Below are 16298 nucleotides of genomic sequence, written 5' to 3' on the forward strand. Positions count from 1 at the left end.
CTGACACAAAGCCTATCTTTGAGTGCATAATATCACAAGTAATCAGCACCTACAAAGGGCTCCTACAAAAGCTCGGAAACACAATGGGATCAAATGCACAGTATGCTTATTAATCACCTGTGACACGCATCGGTGTTCGTGCACACTGCCAACATTACATTAACCGGGGCAGTGATCCTTTTATTTCACAGACTGAAGTGATGAAAGAAACCTGAACCTTCTCGGAAGCTGGACGAGAAAAAGGCAGCACAATAGTTGCTCATTTCCTGCTCTGAATAGACATTTGACATGACCACAAGATTGCGCATACTGTTGCCATTATCAGAATTTGCATGACACATGGGCACGGTTGCTCTTTGTTACCGGCAATGTTCTTTATCTGGAAATTACATTTTTGTCATTTAAATTCCCATTCCTGGAAATACATTGTCTGGTGGTTTATTATTTAAAAACTCACCACATGCAGATTTATCTCTACATTGTGCAGAGATTGTGTTAGAGTCAAGGTAGAGCATCCAGGCCTTTGGAGACTTGGATCACTTTGGGGTCTGTGCTTTAATTTAAAGACTCAACGGTGGACTTAAGAACTTAGTCTAATTCCTTAAACCACATGCCTGTAGTGTGCCGTCACACATGTAATCTCCTCTGTCCTCTGCGCTGCTGGAGTATTTGTGTTCTTTTCCTCCTGTGCTGACGGTCCTCTCAGGAGGCCATTATTGCTGAACATCGAGTCACGCTAGACAGCAGCAGGCTGTTTTAGTACTCAGGTTGCTGAAGGTTGCTCCGTCACCTTGACCCCAGTGAAACATGAGAGCTTGAATACTGTCTTCCCCCATTTCTTCAAATAGCAACATCAGGGATTTTTACACCCGTGCAGCCGAAGCAGTTGGAAAGCAATTGTTTCTGTGTATTCATTAGAACTTAAAATATATCTTTGCACGGATCATTTTCAATAACTTGTTGTTGCTTTCTTTTTTATCTTATGCTTTTTCTTTATAGGCAGTCTGGTTGTCATTAAGAGGAATATGGGGATAAGCCTTTTATAGTCCATGCATTCAGTGCTGGCAACATATTTTTTTGGAAAAACAAGAACAGTTATTAGCCGAACAGCTATTACCTTGAAACTAGTTGCTATAGAAATCCCATTATCAGCACTGTGAAACATGGTCTTGACAATCAGGCTCAGTGTCTCCCTAAGGCAGTGTAATCAACCTTACTACAGCTTCAGCAAAATGCTGCCTGTTCCACCTCTGTAGTAGACGGCAACTCAGACTGAGGGTCAGATTGGGGGTCAAAAGAAGGGAACAGGTCCGTGTTGTCAGCCCGATTAGGACTCATACTCTTTCACAAAACCGTGCCCCCAGCAGCCCCCTCGCCTCATCCCGGGCCTGGGTGGAATGCAGGGGAATCTGATGGCAGACAGGAAGTCCTTATTGTACTAGTGCAGAGATCCCGGAGCCAGACAGCATACAGGAGCGATGTCATCCCTGGCCGGGCCAGGCATATCTTTGTGCTTGCTCACTGCGTAACAAAGACGTAAATAAACACTGTTACCCCCACTGGTCTTCAACTGTCATTTCAATTAGGCAGAGGAGTGATCGAAAGCCGTGGCCTGTGTTTTTCCCAGCCATGCCGTTACCTCTGACCCCTGCGGCTCGTGCCTGAGGTGATTTTCTTTATTAGTCCATGGGGTCAGTATTTAGCCCCATAGCCATCGGTAGCTGGCTTAAATCTGCAGAGTCAACACTCTGCCTTCCTGGCTGTTAGCTGCATTAGCACACTGAAGCCCCACAGCCCTTCCACTCCCACTCCGCAAACATCCTCCCTAAGGCCAGATAACATCTCTGTCCCGACCATTCATGAGCCAGCCAAAAGCCGTGTTCTGAACCCGGGGTGATGCACATGTTGATGTAGGGAGGCTTTCTAGGAAGCCTTTTCATTTTAAATGTGTGAGACTAGATGAAGGTTTTACCAGTAGTAAAATGTTTAGAGTTGTTGTCAAGATAATGACTGGATGTTTAAAGTTTTATGGCTTTCTGAGGCTGCTGATTGCTCACCAACCGAGAATCCGTTTTAAACGCCCAAACACAGCTATTAATAAAGAAATAGTAAAAGCCTTCATAGAGACTATTAAATAATCTTATACTTTTTGTTTGAATAAATACACACAGATCCACTCACGCAAGCCACATAATATTGGACATCATGGCTTTTTTTCCCTAAACCCTCAGTGCTTCCCAAACCAAAGCAAATAAGCTAACAGAGCTGTGACCAAATGCTACATTTTCCAGGAAACCAAGCCTTTGGGATTGAAACAGTAAATGTTTTGTTACTGAACATAAATCATGACATTGTTTAATTAGCGTCCTCCAAATTCTCATTCATTGTGGTGTGCCTCTGAGATGCTTCCCTCTTTGGCTTTTCGTCACATATTTCCCAAGATATTCCACCCATCAATTTTGCTACTGAGAGCGATAGAGGCAAATGGCAATTAAGCAGAAGGGAAATCTGGTGGGGAGTAAAATGGGCCATTGTGATAATCCTCCCGCAGGGATTTTAAATCCGTATCAGATAAAGAAACAGTCATTTGCTCATCTAGCTTTTTTTCTCATTACGCATTTTCTCATCCTCTTACAAAACGATGTACGTGTAATTACATCTTCTAATGCAGATTAAACTGGAAATCTATCATTTAAGCAAGTGCATTCTTGTCAAACTGTTCTCATAGGAAAAAACAATGATGACTTCCCTGTTCCTCCCACTCTCTCCCAACCCTGGGCTTCACCTGAACCTAATCTCTCAGAGCATCTTAGCCACACAAAGCCCTGTCAACCTGAGTAAGATGATTCCTTGTTGGTGGTGGCCTCTAAAGACCAGCGAGGACAATGGATCAAATACGAAGTAAAATACAAAGAGGCTTTGAACTATTGTGGTTAGTCTCTTTGCCTCTATCGCTCATGCCCACCACGACCCTCTGCTCCTCCTCTGCTCCTGATATCTCGCTTGATATCCGACCCAGTGAAAGTGCCTCTTATTCTGGAGGTGGAGGAAATTTCTGATTGGCCTATCTCATCTACCGGGTGACCTAGATAACGGTGTCTATTCAGTGAATACACATAGAGTCAGGGGCTTTCATGCTGGCTCACTAGCAGTTTTAAAGGTCTGATAAAAGTCTGCTTGGAATTCCCCTACATCCATCTCACTGCAGAGCCATAAAACAAATTCAGTTTGGAAACAATGGGTGTGTAGGTAGATCACATTCACTTCAGAGAAAAAAATGCAGGATTTAAGAATGACATATTACATGTAGCAGGATTAAATGTAATCCAAACGACTTTCAGTTACCATGTAAAGAAAATCCCATACATTTTTCTGCTCTTTCTTGCCTTTTGTATTTCTGTTGTCTTTGGTCCTCGCTCTTTACAAACTCTTTAAACACGAGCCATGAAACACGAGACAAGTAGTCATCCGAAAAATAGCTCAGATACAAGTGTACTCGGGAGAAAAGGATTTCAGCATTTAACAATAACTGGCTCATAACAGCATGGTCGCAGAAAGTCATAAAAATTTCATGATGCTTTTTCAGAAATAAGCCGCGCACTGACAACCGTCGAAAGGCAACTTGGAAAATCGGGAGCTTATTTGTGTGCAGAGGCTTGCCAGCGTTCATGAGTAACACAATAAAACAGTCAAGCAGCGCTACAGAAATCTTTCCATTTTCCAAATGTTTGAAAAATGGGACTTTCATTTGCATGAGGAAATCCAAGGAATCTGATCCTTGGATATCAATCTCTGTCTGCATGATAAAGGCACTGATGACAGAGGAGTTGATCACAAGCCTAGGGTGGGGTCCATGCATATTTGTCTGCAGTTCTACAGTAAATGCTGCTGTCTCCACCCAAACTCAAACCACTCCACAGACTTGTCTCTCTTCCCGAGCTGTCTGCAGACATCAAGTCTAACATACTGTACACGCTGCGTTTACCTTCATTCCATCAAGCATGTCTACAAGACAGGACCACGAGGAGCCTCGGCTAATGACAAAACAACATGTATGTAATCAGCTCGAGAGAACGGGGGGGGGAGATTCAGCAAACCTCAGTAAAGCGATGTCTGGCAGTGGCTGCTTGTGATACAGGATTGTCAGTTGGTGCCAGCTGGCACAGACACCCTGGCAAAACCATGCCTGGTGGTTAATGGATCATAAAGGTTTGCTGGGAGCCGCTTCACAGCCCGAGTTGATTTAGCAATGTAACACAAACCCATTAGAGCTGCGTTTCTGTGTAAGCAAACATGGCATTTAGACTCCATGCACCATGCAGGCTCCATGCAGCAAAACACAGACTTATAGCACTCGTAAATCATCGTGCCTGGGCAGCTCTCACAAAAAAGACAGAAATGATACAGCTTATCACACTGTAAAATTATTGGCGTACGCAAGGCAATTATTCTCAACTGCATCATGTTAAACTGTAGGAGCAATTTCCTGACTACTCAGTCCACAAAATCTATTAAATACAAAATTATCCCAGTGTTTGTAAGTTATTACAAGTGCACTGCCTCCAGCAATCTTTAGAGCACTGGCTGTATTGCGTTCACACAGCACACTATTCTGTCCTTTATTAACAAATACAAGGCTGGATTAAAGTGTGAATCTAGCACTAATGGGCTCGCTCTTACCTTAACAAAAAAATGCCGCCATTAGTCCAGGAGTGTGCCGCTGGACCGGAGAACAGGAGGAAGATGTTATTATTAGATGCTCACTTTCTCAGTTTGAAGATAAGTGACACACTGTAGACAGTGTGTTGGCAGGGGGACAAGTCTGGTTGGCTGACAGAAAGGGATTAAACAGTATTAACAGTGTCCAGATGCAGGGCCACACGCACATTCATTCAAACTAATACTCTGACATCCTAACACACTGCGTCGGAAGATAAACAATGAAAAATAAACCTTTCTATTGTCTCAGCATTCAGAACCAATACCTGCCCTTCCTCTGTAATATTTGCACTTTGGAACTTTAACGAGGCAAACGCTTGTTACAGCTGAATCTCTGTTTTTACCACATGCGCCTTCTATCATTCATTTGTCCGTACCGTTGTTTAAAGCTGATTATAGTCGGCCAGATGGGCCCCAGTACCCACACCCAGTCTGCCTGTGCTACAACTCCTCCCCCAGCGAACGTTACACATCTGTATGAGTGGATGACAAACACAGACAAACTGGGTCACGGCGGTATTTGAAGATAATAGAGTTTGTGGATATTGCGTTTGTTTTTCCCCGATCTCTTTACCATAACCGTTGTCGTGAACTCATTAAAGTGTCATTAGAGCACAAAATCCCACACAAGGACACCCATTTTTTTTCTCTATGGCTTATTTAAATATCATTTTTCTACAAAATGTAGGTCTGAGGTCACCGCAGGAAGGCAGGGAGTTTATGAACCTGCAGTGTATTTACAAAGGCCAGAAATTCCCCAGCTGCAGCTCTGAGGCCAGCCTTGCTCCCTGGACGGCCTCCCCTGGAAGTCTCCTGTGACCCCTCAGACTTTTCCATAAATCTGCTGAGTGATTGCGGTGGTCAATTAACACTCTATGAATTGCTCCCGGTGGAGAGAACGGTCACATCCGTAACAGCAAGAAACCAAAGCCGCGGGTTCACCCCGAGTTCTGCAGTAATAACAAGGTAGACCCGGTACAATGAAAAATGGGTTGAAGGCCCAAAACTATAATAGCGGCCATTGTGCTGGTGGTCACACAGTCACTCAAGTGCAATATTCAGGAAGGCCATTTCATTACATCCAATAGAGCCTCAATCATGTGTAAAATTTGCAGTTTGAATGGGCTTGCTATCATATCAATCATCAGCTGCTACAGTGAAGCCTAATGGAGGCCCTTTCTTCCTGCTTACTCTTTGTGTGTTCTGTTCCCATTTGCAATATCAGAGTTTGGCTCAATTTAGACTTCTTTAAATCAATACTGGACTTTCAGTCATTATTGTTGTGCTGGACCAGGTTGCGCACACCAATATGTTTCCTGAAGATTAGAGCAAAATAGAATTTGTTCTGCTGGAGGAAAGAAATCCATCAAAGTGCAGAACGTGTTTGATGTTAAATACAGCAGAAGACCTGCAAATAGGTTGACTAATTTGCAGTTCCTGTGCTCAGACAGTAACAATGGTTGACCCCTGCTAAAGACTAAACAACTGTTTAGGAGAACTTTTAAACACTTACTTGGAGATTAAACCTGAAAACAGCTGCTAGCAATGTTTGTCACCCCTACTTTGGTCCAGACTGAAATATATTGACAATAATGTGATGGATTGCCATGAAATGTAAATTGTGATAATCCCTAAATCTTTACAATAAGTTAGAGAGGTCAGGTTGAGATGGTTTGGACAAGTTCAGAGGAAGGATAGTGAATATATTGGTCGAAGGATGCTGAGGTTAGAGGTGCCAGGCAGGAGGTCTAGTGGAAGACCAAAAAGGAGGTTTATGGAAGCAGTGAGGGGAGGACATGGAGGTTGTCTGTGAGAGAGAACATGAAAATGATTAGATCTATTTAACATGGGTCTAAACTCCAATGATAGACATCGTAACGCTAAGTAGGGAACGGAATCACCAGAGTCCACAATAAAAACACAATACATGAGTCACAATACACTGTTATTGCGACTTTAACTCACATCTAAGTGCAAAATTATTTTGCTTACAAGCGACCATGCTTAACGACGGAGCATAGTTGATGTACTAAACATTACAGCAATTGAAACACAGTCCTCAAAAACATACGCGGCGCTCCACAAATAAAAAGCGATGGAAACTGTGAAAGCTTGGGGTTAAAATCCTGCAGACTTTCTCACATCTGCACATCCTGTCAATCTCTGCGTAAAGTCAGAGGGCTTTATGGATTGTTGGTTTTGGAAAGTTGCAGCGTTCTGTGCCACACTCTCATTTGCGAGGTCTGGAAGTTGTGGGGGATGAGAGTTTCAGATGCTGTTTGAGAATCTGACAAAAAAACGTTTCATTTGAAGAATACCGACGCCACGATATGTCCCACGCTTCCCCTTCCACCGTGGCCCTATCTGAATGGCGCCACTTTATGAATGCAAGCACGGTGTAGCATATAGCTGACGATCTTGAGGAACTGGAAGCCTCAAAGGGGAAGTGATACACACATCGGACTGAGAATTCACATCTGTTTAAAGAAACCCCCACACTATTTCATCATCATAGAATCAGATTTTTCCTTAAATAATATTTGCTAGCCTCTGCAGGATGACTAAGCATGAATCTCTGCATGTATAAATACAATTTAGTTTTGTCTTGTAGTTTTTAATTCTGAATTTCTGCGTATTTTGTTCGTCCTGCAAAAAAAATACAGTTTGATGGAGGAAAGTTTTAACTGAAAATAATAATAAGCTACCCGATATTTTTAATTGAATGCACAGCGTAGTCCCTCAACTCCAAATGTTCATTACCCTGGAATGACATCATTTGTGGTCACACTTTTGGGTGTGTGTTGATGGTTGAACACATTTACTTTGTTTACAGATGTTGTGACTTGGAGTGTGGAAAATAGGTGGTCAGTACCCCCACAAACCCTGTAATTTGCACTTTGTTGGCCTTGTTTTTTATGATGCTGCGAACAATTATGTATACAAGGAACATCCCATAAAAGACACTAATATAAACGTTTTATTGCTGCAGACAATCTTTTCTCCAGTACAAAGACATTATAGGAAGTAAACACATGACTTCACCATCTATATTCTATCTCTGGAGTTAAAACATACACCCTGCAAGGTGCTTTGGCAATAGCAGACGCTTGCTTTTAGCCCCACATGCAGCGCAGTGTTTTCTGGAGGGTCGGAGTCATAGTCCGGCTTTTGCAGAACCCGGCTGTGGCTTTTGGTTCCTAGTAAAATGTTTTTATGTCTAGACGTCGCACCAAAATAGAAACAGTGAATGGATTTAGTTGAGTGTCAACTCTGTGCTTCCCACAGAGTGAGTGCACTTTCTCATGAGTGCAAATAAAGCAGTCGGTTCAATAGACCTGTCAGCAGGAAAAGAACTGTTGATGTTGAGGATGTGGACGATAACAATATCTGATCTAGATTTAAAAGCAAGGAGCGCTGGACTGAGCTATTTAGTGAGGACAATAGAGTTGTGCTGATTTAGATAAGTAAAGAAGTAGCAGTGGAAGTTGCAGTGGAACACCAAAACATGATTCATATATAATACATGCACCATTCAGGTGTAACATTATGACCACTTTCCTAATATTGTGTAGGTCTCCCTTGAGCCTCCAAGACAGTCGTGACTCATCAGAGAATGGACATGGGCCTTCTGAGGGTGTCCTGTGGTGTCTGGCAACACAGTGTTGTTAGTGGGGGAATTTGAGTCCTATTGGTTGAGGGGAGGGGCCTCTGTGGATCATCCCACAGATACTTGATCAGTTTGGGATCTAGTGAATTTGGCGGGCCAGGTCAACACCTTGTGATGTTCTTCATGTTTTTTGAGTTGTTCCTAAACCGTTTTTGTGTGTGTGCCTGTGTCAGGCTGCCATCAAGAAGTGTCATTGCTATGGGGTCGGGGGTGCCTGGTCTGGTCTAGGTGGGTGGTGCATGTCTAAGTAACATCCACATGAATGCAAGGTCCAAATATTTCCCAGCAGAACATTGAATTGTCTCAAGATGGTCAATGTTATTTACTTCTCCTGTCAGTGATCATAATATTGTGGCTGATCGGTATATAACATATTAAAAATACACCATCTTGAAATGCTCTGGATATATGGCAAGATCCCACACATTCCAGTGGGCCACTATGGGACAAAATTAGACATGGTAGTCAGTTACAGGAGGCAAATTCTTCTGAATCATTAAGATTTTGGTTGATTTTTGTAAATTTAAAAGATAATGTTGCAAGTCTAGAAAGTCACAGTTTGCTCATACATAACTTATACAATACAGAAAACATAATTAGAAAGACTACACTCAGAATTCTCTCTCTTCGCATATTAGCCAAAGATCAAAGTGCCGTGAAGAGTATTGGTCTCCTGCCGTTGAGCGAAAACATAGTTATTCTGAAATAAGGGCGTGCTGTGTCCATCAGAACGAGAGGAATGAGCCACGTGTCATGTCGCCACCAGAGTTGTGTATTTTTGCCAAATAAAAAACCACTATTACGGGGAACAATAGCTGGACAAAGCATGTAAAAGCAGTCAGACTTGCGTCGGCCTTCTCCTTTTCTTCTCTGGGTGATGAAAACCAGGGAGCACAAGCGTTTGATAAATTTCCCGAAATCTATTATTTTATTGGTTCTTCGGCAGTCAATTTCATTTAACTGCAGACAGACTGCTTGCCCAAAATGCTTCTGGCTTTTGTTTTCTCCCGAATTTTGGGGAAAAAAATCAGACGTTCTAAATGGGCTTGCAATTTACATTTCCAGTTGACGGTTTCTTTCTAAATTTTATTTGAAAGGTGCTTGCCGAAGGGGCTTATGAGTCAGGGTTCAGGAATCCCCCTCGTTCGCTGCTAATGCACAGTGACAAACAGCGAAGATGGATCAGGATCTCCAAACACTCTCCACAGGCTTCCACTGAGCAATCAATTTATCACAGGCCTGGTGCGGCGGTGCCAAGGCTTTTAACTGCAACACAAGACGTGGTCCGTGCTCCTCGCAGGGGGAGAGCTAGAAGATTGATGGCCAGATGAAGCTCTATTATGACTAACCTCACCCGGTGGTTTTGAGACGGTGCCTGCCGGGCTGCTTCGAGAGTGGCAGTGGTGGAGTGGCGTGACCCTGCCAGTAAGAGTGACAGGGCGAGCTTGTGAGTATCACAGCTGCATTCTGGGGATGTTTTGTGGAGTCTGACTGATCTGATCTGCACTGCGTTGATGAGCAGTCAACAGACAGTGGCCCGACGCTGGCACCGGTCCACGCTAACAAATACCAGCTTTAGCTCTGGAGAACAGATAGTCTCCACTCTTACTCTGAGTAATGTCTGCCTCTCCTACACTGGGGCGGCGCATGAAAAGCTTTCAGACACCAGGGCCATGCCAAAGGTGACATCACACCATATTCCTCCTCCTCCTATGAGGCTGACTGCCGCAGGATGTGAAAGAGAGTGACATGACAAAACCACCTCTGCTTACGAAAGTGTAGGTGTCGGCGCCCGTTTATGGGTGTGTGGCAGTGTGTGCGTGTTGTGACCTGTGCCAGATTTCGTGTGTTTCGAATCATCTGTGTCAGCGTTTGATAATGGCGCAGGTCTATGTAGTCACTTTCCCCTGTAGTGACGTTAAACCAGTTAAGGGTGAAGCACATGAATAAAAAAGAGATTTATTGCACCTCTGAGGCGTCATTCTGTTTTCTCTGAACTTTGTTAAAGAGGTGGAATAACTCAACATTTCTGAGGTCTACATCCACGGGGAGATCACTGATGTTTAGGGTCGGGCCTGATGTTTCCTGCAAAGTACATACACCGATCAGCCACAACATTATGACCACTGACAGGGGAAGTGAATAATTGACCATCTTGTGACTATACAATGTTCTGCTGGGAAACTTTTGGACCTGGCATTCATGTGGACGTTACTTAGACATGTACCACCCACTTAGACCAGACCAGGCATCTCCACCCCATAGCAATGATCCCGAGCAGGATGCAGCCTGACACAGGTACACATGCAAAAACGGCACAAGGTGTTGACCTGGCCTCCAAATTCACTAGATCCCAAGATCCCAAAAGGCACAAGGGCGACCTACACGATATTAGACAGGTGGTCATAATGTTATGCCAGATTGGTGTACACTCTACTTCAGAAGATAAAATCCCCCCCCCATGTAGTTTGTTTGGGATTGTTTCACATTCAGATTAAAGCTTTCATACAACTAAAAGAGAAATATTGTTCCTTATTACACACGCAATCAATTAAGCTTGTTAGAAATAAGGAACACACGTGTTTGGGCTATTAAAGAATACTATTATATCCCTATAATTTTTTTGAGACATTTATAAACCACGGGATTTCTTAACTTGATGCTGGCAACAAAACAATTGCGATTATAAAGTTTTTTTGTTCCATCCGATGTCAGGTTACTTTTGCCTGCCAGTGTAATTTACATTTCAGCGCCGACTGCAGATAAAGACGCGGGCCTTTGTGTCTGTGACAGATGGAATGTAACCAGGAATTAACCGAGCTTCAAATGACCTAATACAGCTAAATAATTACCCCCGATGATTGCAGTTTGTTTAAGCACCAGATAGAGAGTGCTCCAGAGGTCTCATGTTACAAAACACTGTTGCGTCACATGTTCTCGTTCAGATCATCGCTTAGGCTAGACTTGTGGTGGTTCCTGCGGCTGATACATGGAAACATAAAACAGCCATCACACCTACAACTTCCCCCGCGCAATCAGGGCTCGTCCCTGTGGTTGTCACGGTGGCTGACGTTCAAGTTCATTGTTTTAAATTCCCCTCCTCGCGGCACATCATTTAGTTATTAGGCTGGGAGGGGAGGGAGAGAGTGATGTAGGAAGAGAGAAGATGGGGAAGGAGGAGTGTGTTTGCAAGATTTTCCCCCCTCAGCTTAGCCCCTCTTCCTTTGCCTTTCTGTTGCATTCCCTTGTCCTCACTCTTCAGCCTCAAACAGAAGAGGGCTTCAAGGAGAGGCTGGTCGAAGTCAGACAGGGATGGGCCTGAAAGAGGCATATTGTGAGGTCACATTCTTCCCAAATGCAGACAGGAGCCAAGTCAGTAGCTGCCGGAATTACCCCCATGAATCATGCCCATTGTGATGCCTACCCAGGATGAGAACATGGAAAGGAATTAGGTATGGCAGAGCCTTATCAGCTTCCCATTCGGAACTGGTCGGCCGCTTGGTTCAAGCAGCCCGGACAGCCGTTCCCATCCTCGCTCATGCAGAGTGTCCGTGAGTGTGGAATTCCTCCTCTGCCATGTGTTGTTACTTAAGGGTGTGCTGCAGCCAAGTTACTGCGCACTTTTCCATCCACACCCGTCCTCCTGTCTGTGCACTTCCTTCCCTCCCATTTACCCAGAGATCTTTGTGGTAGGTCCTGGAGTTCAGGCAATATTAGGTTGCACCTCTTAAAACATGTCAGGCTTTGTGGTGAAAATTAAAGAATGGAAAAATGATGAAATGTAACGTTTTTTGCTTAAGACTTTTCTTTTTTCTTTCACTTTCAAGCTGTTCAAAACGAAGGGAGAAAAGATGAGACGGATAGAAACACATTTGACAAGTTTTATCACACAGTCCCACTTTATTTCCTCTTCAGCAGCTCGTTGCAGACTCCAGGCTGAGTGGTGTTACTTGGGTGGCACACTTGGTGCTGAGATCCACCGGTTGTCTCACTTGTAAAGTGAAGAAGACAAAATGTGTTTTCAGCTAAATCTCGGGGGGAGTGAGTGTACCATTATTTCACCTCAACTTTCCATTTCAATTCATTCACAAGATGCTTTGTGCAAAGAAATCCCTTCTCGCGTCTGCTCTCTGTGTCTTGGCCCGAAATTCTCACCTGATATGATAAATGAAATGAATTCCATGGCGAACAAAGAATTGTGTTTGTCAAAGAGGATGAAAGAGACTCCGAGGGTGAGACTCTGTAATAGAAAACACTCCACAGCTTAGATATACGTTCTCATTTAAAAAAAAATATATATATGTAACCCTCTGGTGGTTTGAATGAAAAGAGCCTGTGCTGGATAAATGAGTCTTCTGCATGATGAACTATTCCATGGTGCTACAGAGCCTTGTGTGACTTCAGCTAAAGGTTTTAGCCCTCTGGGACTTTGTGATGGATGGTAAACAATCCTGAAACTTTCTGAACCTTATATGAATGAGGTAATAGCAGCGAGACAGGAAAATGGACTGACCCAGGAAGTCTCCTGTCAGCATTTTCAACTGTCCATGAGAACAAAAGAGAACGAAGAAAAAGAAAAAAATGGGTGAATCTAGCTGTTTTGTGGTTGTGTGTGTGTGTGTGTGTGAGGTTTGTATCAACACCAGGCAGGACAGGACAGGGTGTGAGCAGGAGTCACCTCCTCCAACCTCCTCCAGCCCCTCCTCCCATCCCTCGCTCTTCGTGGGAAGGGCAGACCGGGTGGAGCTGGCAGAGTTGTGCGGGCCCCCATACCTCATAAGGGCATGACACAAGCACTGACTGCATATATCCGGGGAGTGAAGGCTTTGTCATAACACAGCTCTCTGCAAAATAAAATAAACACATGAGCAGAGGGTGGGGAGAGATAAGGATAAGGAGGGAGAGCAGGTAGGAGGGAGAAACGTTTTTGCAAGAATGGGAGTGCTGGAAAAAGGTGGTGCATGAAACAAAGCGACAAGCACCCCCCCTGAGTTGATTACTATTGAGTAAGCCCCGAGTCCATTAGCCCAAATAACATCCAGGTGCTGCTGTGGCTATGGTGGCTTTTTTCACTGGGGTGTAAACGACCTGCTTCTTTTCATGCTCCAACACGGGAGGCCGGGAAACAGGCCAGACAAGCGCCATGTCTCCTTGGGCTATTCCTCTCTCCTTCTTCCCCCCCTGCACTGCATCACCTGAGTCCCATCAGGAGCCCCGCCTCTCCTCGAGACGTGTTCTTATCATCTGCCACCCCGAACATCACCTCAAAACATTGTTGCTCTCTGATCTATGTGTGTGTGTTGAGTGTGGGTGTCTTCTCTCCCTGGGTGAGACCTCCCGCCATTAACCGTTACAGTTCCCTTCCCACAACTGAGCCGGGGGGCCCCTCAGCTCGCACTAAACACGCTTTCTTCTTCACGGGTTTAATGAGGAATCGGAGAAAGAGAGGGAGAAAGAATGTTTGGCAGAAAAAAAACGTGGAGGGATTTTTCAAAACAGCCACAGAGGATTTATTTGACAGAGGGAGAAAGGAGAGAGAGGGAGAGTCAAGAGACATTCTGGATGTGGACACAAATATGTGCACATGGAACCGCATTACACCCATGTTACCTCTCATTACCTCCAGATAAGCAGCAGTACACCACAGCTGGCTGCCGTCTCTCAGTAATGACCACTATACTACAAATTAGTGGCTATAGCCAAGCCCAGTCTCTACGGCTATTAGGCCTGGACGCTGTATCCTCTGGGTCTGTGTTTCACAACTGAGGAACAAGCTTGAGTGTTTGTCATTACATCCCATTTAAGGCCACTAGCCATTCAGGCAATAAAGTCCTCTTTATTCTTATTCTCAGAGTTGTGAAGTTAACGTAACTGGATTACAGTAATCTGGTTACAAAACATAACGAGTGCAATTCGTCAGAATCAACATTTATTTTTCCAGTACACATTTGCAAGCAATGTGAGCTGCAGATATTATGGCTGAGACGCACACACACATTCAGTGTATATATGATAGTAAATGCATCAGGTGTGATTTGTGTGTGTGTAGTATGTAGAGACATCAGGTATTTCTACACATATATAATTATATTCACTTTAATTTGAAATATACACCAAACAGGTATAACATTATGTTGTAATGTTATGCCCGTATTGTGTAGGTCTCCCTTGTTCCTCCAAAACAGATGAATGGACATGGGCCTTCTGAGGGTGTCCTGTGGTGTCTGGCAACAGAATGTTGTTAATGGGGGGCCCTTGGGTCCTATGGGTTGAGGGGAGGGGCCTCTGTGGATCATCCCACAGATACTTGATCAGTGTGGGATCTAGTGAATTTGGAGGCCAGGTCAGCACCTTGTGCTGTTCTATTGAGTTGTTCCTAAAGCATTTTTTTGTTTGTTCATCCTGCTGAGGATGGCTGCTGCCATCAAGGAGTGTCATTGCTATGGGGTGGGGGTGTCTGGTCTGGTCTAGGTGGGAGGTACATGTCTAAGTAACATCCACATGAATGCCAGGTCCAAAGGTTTCCCAGTCAGTGGTCATAATGTTGTGGCTGATCGGTGTACCAAAATAAAGTGCTGTTGTTTGTGTGGCTGTACGAATGGTGTGTGAGGCATGTTATATATTACAGTAGACAATATATATAGTAGTAGTATTATAGTAACTACGTGCTGTATATCAGAACAGTATAAATGTTTGCCAGGCACATGGAGGTGACAAATGAGCAGCTTCAATTCACTTTGGCATAGAGTCTCCTAGGGCCTCATTTGTAACCATTTCATAAGCACAAAACAGGGCTTGGAAGCTGTGAACGCCACTTCCCATGAAAAGGGTGAGATTAATAGAAGCAAGTCAGAGAATGTGCTTACCGGTTGTGGTGAATTGATGCAAGACTTAGTAATAATCCTCACAGGTTTAATTTTATATCCACAATGTGAAAATACTCGTGAATGTCCACCATCAACGTCTGTGATTCATTGTTAATGTTGTTACTGCACGCTTGGTGGTGGCTAATCAGTGGCTCTGTACAGTGTATATGATGCTCACACTCCCAGATTCTTCAGAATTCCCCTCCGCCGTACCTGTTGGTAACCTTGAACATCCAGATCTCGTCCCAGCCATGTTGAAATCCTCATCAAACTGCATCACATTTCTATAGAAAAGCGAGGAGAAGAGCACACCACCATACTGTTCACTCATCTGCAGCAGCAGCAGCGATACTGAGAGACACACCCCAATGCTTGGGTGAATTTAGTTACAGTTTTTCTTTATATCTTATTATAATGTGCATTCTGAGTGCGTTTAAATTAAGAAGCCATGCTTTTTGTTGAGCAACGGCTGCTACAGCCATCAACCTCTCCCGACTGTGTTTTGTTTATAACACTTCCTTCATTCTCTACAGGAACAATATGTGCATCAGTATTCGTGAGGGATTTACCCTGATCATTTGTGGTTCCTCTGGGAAGCGCGCACATTTTTGTGTTGCTCGTGGTTCACAAAGAGAAATTCCTGTGTAAGCGTGCATTTTAAAATTTCGGAATCTGACGCACAGTTTTATAAATTATTCCACATGACAAGCCCTTTTGACATGTGGAGGGATAAACATCATTCTCGTCAAAACATTCACTGTTCTTGTTGTTTTTTTAAATTTTGCAACGCATAACTCACTTCTCGCTCTTAGCATAAAAGTCAGTCCCGTTCATGGAGCTCATCAATTTTGGCGAAATGTATAACCAAATATTGAAACAAACTCCTAACCTTTGGTTCCATTTGGAAACTATTATGACATTCTGATTTTATATGATCTTCATCAACAGGAGTTGCTTGGGTTGTCAACAGATTGCAGACGCACTGAACCACATTTTTTTTGTGAATACTTCATCTGTGCATTTCAAAGCTGTCGTGTCATCTAAAT

This window comes from Chelon labrosus (genome assembly GCF_963514085.1).
Source record: "Chelon labrosus genome assembly, chromosome: 15".
Classification (NCBI taxonomy): Eukaryota; Metazoa; Chordata; class Actinopteri; order Mugiliformes; family Mugilidae; genus Chelon; species Chelon labrosus.